General features: G+C 43.7%; 1 long non-coding RNA gene across 1 annotated transcript in view; it reads left to right on the forward strand.

Annotated features, from left to right (window-relative positions):
- The window catches only part of LOC134929280 (uncharacterized), a 2170-nt gene extending 385 nt beyond the window's left edge, over nucleotides 1–1785 (forward strand). Inside the window, exons 2-3 of the long non-coding RNA XR_010178440.1 lie at nucleotides 356–465; nucleotides 1715–1785. This is a non-coding gene — a long non-coding RNA (uncharacterized LOC134929280). The remainder of the gene's footprint in view (nucleotides 1–355; nucleotides 466–1714) is intronic.
- Nucleotides 1786–6728: the final 4943 nt, after the last annotated feature.

The raw sequence follows: 6728 nt of genomic DNA on the forward strand, positions 1-6728 counted from the left end.
GTGTGTGTGTGTGTGTGTGTGTGTGTGTGTGTGTATTTTGTTACCTGTTTTGTATATTCTTAATTTAGTAACAGGTTACACATATGTCACCTCTTGTGGAAGATTAAATTCCTCACGGTGGTGGGATGGTACTCACTATCTGGTGGTCCTTGACATACATGTCTGATGTGTAAATAGTATACTACAGTACATTAATGTTATATGAGGAGGAGATAATATGGTCAAAATATTAACCATGCAAAATATTTACAATTGTAAATGTTAAACCGGTATTTTAATTTTTTTAATTAGATCCAATTTTTTTTTTTAATTCTAATCTCTATAATATGTTAATAACAATTTTTGTTATTACCAGGCTGGCATCATGTCTAATAAAAAGCGAACAAATAGTTCAAAGCCAGGAATAATGTTCTACTTTCACCACCAACCAAAGAAAGGAAAAACTGACATTCCACTTCAAACACAGTAAGTCAGATCTTCAAACGTGTTGTGTGTGTGTGTGTGTGTGTGTGTGTGTGTGTGTGTGTGTGTGTGTATATATATATATATATATATATATATATAAAATCAAAGAAGATCCAAAGAAGTGAAGGCACTCAGCCCACAAAATGCAGAAAGCATAAGTGTATTGGCCAAACGTTTTCAAGGCTGATGCCCCGTCATCAGGACCACACAGAGACAGGAGTTACTCCTTTCTTTGTGTGGTCTTGATGACGGGGCATCAGCCTTGAAAACGTTTGCCCAATATACTTATGCTTTCTGCATTTTGTAGTCTCAGTGCCTCCACTTCTTTGGATCTTCTTTGATATATCGTTTTTTGCACCGGAGCAAGGCGATTTATATGTGGGTACCAGCATATTTTTTAAATTTTTTTTGCTAATTTATTTTGAAAGTGCAATGAATGTATATACTCAATATTGTGTATTAATGTAAAATGGAGAGGGGACTCTTAAATACCAGTAGACTAGCCTTCCAAAATGTTAGCCCTAAACATCTAGTTTTTTACTTGGCTGCACTGTTCTTGTTAAGATGCCTATGCATTAATAATTGCGGCACTGTCGTAATTATTAACATTCTTATCCATTGTGAATTTTTCAGTTTTTATAAAAAATATTCCTGCTATGTACTAAGTAAACCCCCCGAAAGTTAAGTAGTAGTGATAACCGATGTCCCTTTGAGTTCCTTTGCATTTTTAAAAGATTTTTCCATTTGTGTAAAAGTCATGGGGAATCTGACACTGCGCATGCGCACAGTGACAGTTTCCAGTATTGGAGCTGGCACCAGATGGAGGCTGCAGGAGAGGGATAGAAAGATCTCTCTCTTGCTACCATGCCTTCATTGGCTTTAAGAAGTTTAGATCATCTGAAAATGGTATAAACTAACATGACCAAATTCTATAAACAATGCTTTTCAGAGTTTGGTACATACAGCAGGGATCAGATTGTAGTTCCCATTGATAATAAGGACTGCGATCTGCAGTGCTAATAAACATTCAATTTCTGCATTTGATTTCTGTGAAATCAATATCTCATAACAACAATCCATAAAATTATAAATTTTCAGATATAATTTTATGGCGGAAAAAAGCTTAATAAATAAGCAACTAGATATTTTAAATTTCCATGAGGGAGTAATTAGCTTAAATATGAATAAAAAATGTATAATTTTTTAAAAATATTGTAGAAAAATGAGCTACTGCTCTCTTTTTTTGTAGGAACTTAGCACTGGACAATGAAATAGTAACTATTGACTGTGAGGAAGTTGTTGCTGAGACATCAGCTGAATCACAAGATAAGTCTACAGATGAAAAGCAATATCCAGCTGTGTGGTCAAAAGAACAATTTGACGAATTCAAAAAGAAACATGAGTGGCTATTTGCGTCTAGGGGAAAACTCGGCTGTACAATCTGTGCAGAAGTTTCTAACTTAAAGATTCACGCTGCTCGAGGCATAAATATTGCTTCTCAGTGGGCAGAATGTAATATTTTACCTTTTGGTAAAACTAAGGAAACAGAGCTCACATATCTTCGCAAAAAAATGTATATACACAAAAATAGCGCTGCTCATGCAGAAGCAGAAAAAATTCTAGAAACTGCTAGAAAAGATATTCTGCTAAACATAAATGGAAGAAGTCAAGAAGCTGCTTTTGAAATCACTAGCCGTGTATTCAGAACAGCTTACTACATTGCTAAAATGAATAGGCCATTTACTGACCATGAGAGCTTGATTGACCTGCAAAAAGTGAATGGAGTTCACATTGGGCGTTTGCTTCATAGTAGAATGGTCTGCGGAGACATTATAGAACACATTTCGGCTGAAATGAGGAAAAAGATTGTCTCACAAATTATAACAAAAAAAAACTAAGATCACTATATTAGTTGATGAAGCTACTACACTTTCTAGAAAATCTACTCTTGTTATTTTTTTAAAATCCAGTGTTGATGGTGTCATGAATCCAGTAGCATTTCCTTTGGATTTGATAGAGTTAGAAAATGCCTCAGCTGAGAGCATAAAACAGGAAATAATGAAATGTTTATTCCATCATGGTTTTACTTTCGAAGTATTGACAGAGATCTTTGTCAGTTTTTGTAGTGATGGCGCAAATGTCATGCTTGGCGTAAAAGCTGGTGTTGGAAAACTCTTACAAGGAGACTTTCCCACACTAATTCTCTGGCATTGCATGAATCACAGGCTTGAACTGGCTGTGGATCAAGCACTAGATGTTACTGGAGGTACAAATGACTTCAGGTCATTTTTAGACACCTTATACACACTTTACAGTCAGTCACCAAAAAATGTACGTGAGCTTAGTGCACAGGCTAATGAGCTGCATGTCTTGCTTAAAAAAATTGGCAGAGTTTTCAACGTAAGATGGGTAGCTTCATCGTGGTGAGCAGTGAATGCAATCTGGCAGACGTATCCTGCATTAGCTGAACATTTTCAAAAAGCCTCACAAGACCAATCAAGGGATAGAAGGGAGCAAGTGAAATTCCAAGGTCTACATTCAAAACTGTGCTCAGTCAACTTTGTAAAAAATATGTCAATTATGTTAGATGTTCTGACTGAGCTCAAAAATTTATCAGAACTCTTACAAGACAGAAAAATGACCATTCCAAAGGCAGACAACCACATAAAAATGTATGTGCGGAAAATTGAAAGCCTAAAGAGAATACCAGGATTTCACAGTGAACAGACACAGAATGCAGAAGAGGGAATTATGTTCAAAAATACAAAGTTGACAGGCATTGGGAAAAGTCCTAAGATCAAATCCTCTCAATTCATTCAGGCTGTTGTTGACAACATGAGGTGCAAATTATTTACCACCACTGCTAATAAAGCAACAGAAAGCGTAGCAAAAGGTAGGGAAACTGCTTACCACACCCTGATTGACAGCATATCTGTTCTGAATCCTGAATCTTGGCAAACTGATTCTGATAATCCACTTTTTGGAGACCAAGAGATTCGTACACTATGTGTAATGTCAATTACCATGAAACACACCTGGGATTTGTGGAATATAAATGCTGCGCAGGACGGATTGTTCCCGAAAAATTAAAGAAATTAATTCTTGCAGTAGATACTCTTGCAGCAAGCAATGCTGACTGTGAGCGAGGCTTTAGTGTTATGAACAACATAATTACAGATAAGCGGACTGCACTGACCACTCGACATGTGTCGGACTTACTTTTTATTTCAATTGTTGGTCCTCCCTTCACTGAGTGGAATCCGGACGCATATGTAAAATCGTGGCTGGGCAAGGGACGTCGGGCAGCCCAATCCTGTAAAGGCATGGCAAGACGGGAGCAAGCAAGGCAACAGGATCAGGCCTACTATAAGCAGCTGTGGAAGTGCCTTTAAATTTTAAGTTCTGTGCTAGCTTGGTAATCTGCTCCAGGAAATGGGAGGGAGTTATAGTTGGTGAGAGGATGATGGGGGTTCCAGGAGCTGCTCTTGCTGGAGTTGGCCTTCTTTCTCTTAAATAGTTAGTGGGATGTTGCATGAGTGCTTACCGTTATACCTATATGTTGTAATGTGCAGTAACAGTCTATTTATTGGGTCCCAATGACCTAGAATATGTATCGACTACAATATATTGAAGTGTTGTAAGATAATATATCAGGTAGATTCTATGGGCAGAGCCAGACTTAGGCATTATAGGAAAATGGCTAGGGCATCTGGAATGCCTAGGGGGAGCAAGGTGCAAAGGAGATGGAAGGTGGAAGTGAAGTGCAGGTGTGGGAGATGGAAGGCAGGTGTGGGAGATGGAAGGTGGAAGTGAAGTACAGATGTGGGAGATGGAAGGTGAGAGCGAGGTGCAGAGGAGATGAAAGGTGGAAGGCAGGTGTGGGAGATGGAAGTGAAGTACAGGTGTGGGAGATGGAAAGTGGAAGGCAGGTGTGGGAGATGGAAGGTGGAAGTGAAGTACAGATGTGGGAGATGGAAGGTGGAAGCGAAGTACAGATGTGGGGGATGGAAGGTGAGAGCGAGGTGCAGGGGAGATGGAAGGTGGAAGGCAGGTGTGGGAGATGGAAGGTGGAAGTGAAGTACAGGTGTGGTAGATGGAAGGTGGAAGGCAGGTGTGGGAGATGGAAGTGAAGTACAGGTGTGGGAGATGGAAAGTGGAAGGCAGGTGTGGGAGATGGAAAGTGGAAGTGAAGTACATATGTGGGAGATGGAAGGTGGAAGTGAAATACAGATGTGGGGGATGGAAGGTGGGAGCGAGGTGCAGAGGAGATGGAAGGTGGAAGGCAGGTGTGGGAGATGGAAGGTGGAAGTGAAGTACAGGTGTGGGAGGTGGAAGGCAGGTGTGGGAAATGGAAGTGAAGTACAGGTGTGGGAGATGGAAGGTGGAAGGCAGGTGTGGGAGATGGAAGTGAAGTACAGGTGTGGGAGATGGAAGGTGGAAGGCAGGTGTGGGAGATGGAAAGTGGAAGGCAGGTGTGGGAGATGGAAGGTGGAAGTGAAGTACAGGTGTGGGAGATGGAAGGTGGAAGGCAGGTGTGGGAGATGGAAGTGAAGTACAGGTGTGGGAGATGGAAAGTGGAAGGCAGGTGTGGGAGATGGAAGGTGGAAGTGAAGTACAGATGTGGGAGATGGAAGGTGGAAGTGAAGTACAGATGTGGGGGATGGAAGGTGGGAGCGAGGTGCAGAGGAGATGTGGGGGATGGAAGGTGGGAGCGAGGTGCAGAGGAGATGGAAGGTGGAAGGCAGGTGTGGGAGATGGAAGGTGGAAGTGAAGTACAGGTGTGGGAGATGGAAGGTGGAAGGCAGGTGTGGGAGATGGAAGTAAAGTACAGGTGTGGGAGATGGAAGTGAAGTACAGGTGTGGGAGGTGGAAGGCAGGTGTGGGAGATGGAAGTGAAGTACAGGTGTGGGAGATGGAAGTGAAGTACAGGTGTGGGAGATGGAAGGCAGGTGTGGGAGATGGAAAGTGGAAGGCAGGTGTGGGAGATGGAAGGTGGAAGTAAAGTATAGGTGTGGGAGATGGAAGGTGGAAGGCAGGTGTGGGAGATGGAAGGTGGAAGTGAAGTACAGGTGTGGGAGATGGAAGGTGGAAGGCAGGTGTGGGAGATGGAAGTGAAGTACAGGTGTGGGAGACGGAAAGTGGATGGCAGGTGTGGGAGATGGAAGGTGGAAGTGAAGTACAGATGTGGGAGATGGAAGGTGGAAGTGAAGTACAGATGTGGGGGATGGAAGGTGAGAGTGAAGTACAGATGTGGGGGATGGAAGGTGAGAGCGAGGTGCAGAGGAGATGGAAGGTGGAAGGCAGGTGTGGGAGATGGAAGGTGGAAGTGAAGTACAGGTGTGGGAGATGGAAGGTGGAAGGCAGGTGTGGGAGATGGAAGTGAAGTACAGGTGTGGGAGATGGAAGTGAAGTACAGGTGTGGGAGATGAAAGGTGGAAGGCAGGTGTGGGAGATGGAATGAAGTACAGGTGTGGGAGATGGAAGGCAGGTGTGGGAGATGGAAAGTGGAAGGCAGGTGTGGGAGATGGAAGGTGGAAGTGAAGTACAGGTGTGGGAGATGGAAGGTGGAAGGCAGGTGTGGGAGATGGAAGTGAAGTACAGGTGTGGGAGATGGAAAGTGGAAGGCAGGTGTGGGAGATGGACGGTGGATGTGAAGTACAGATGTGGGAGATGGAAGGTGGAAGTGAAGTACAGATGTGGGGGATGGAAGGTGGGAGCGAGGTGTAGAGGAGATGGAAGGTGGAAGGCAGGTGTGGGAGATGGAATGTGGAAGTGAAGTACAGGTGTGGGAGATGGAAGGTGGAAGGCAGGTGTGGGAGATGGAAGTGAAGTACAGGTGTGGGAGATGGAAGTGAAGTACAGGTGTGGGAGATGGAAGGTGGAAGGCAGGTGTGGGAGATGGAAGTGAAGTACAGGTGTGGGAGATGGAAGGTGGAAGGCAGGTGTGGGAGATGGAAAGTGGAAGGCAGGTGTTGGAGATGGAAGGTGGAAGTGAAGTACAGGTGTGGGAGATGGAAGGTGGAAGGCAGGTGTGGGAGATGGAAGGTGGAAGTAAAGTACAGGTGTGGGAGATGGAATGTGGGAGTGAGGTGCAGAAGAGATGGAAGATGGGAGTGAGGTGCAGAAGAGATGGAAGGTGGAAGGCAGGTGTGGGAGATGGAAGGTGGAAGTGAAGTACAGGTGTGGGAGATGGAAGGTGGAAGGCAGGTGCGGGAGATGGAAGGTGGAAGTGATATACAGGTGTGGGAGATGGAATGTGGGAG

The sequence above is a fragment of the Pseudophryne corroboree genome, chromosome 5 (assembly GCF_028390025.1).
Source record: "Pseudophryne corroboree isolate aPseCor3 chromosome 5, aPseCor3.hap2, whole genome shotgun sequence".
In the NCBI taxonomy this organism is placed as follows: domain Eukaryota; kingdom Metazoa; phylum Chordata; class Amphibia; order Anura; family Myobatrachidae; genus Pseudophryne; species Pseudophryne corroboree.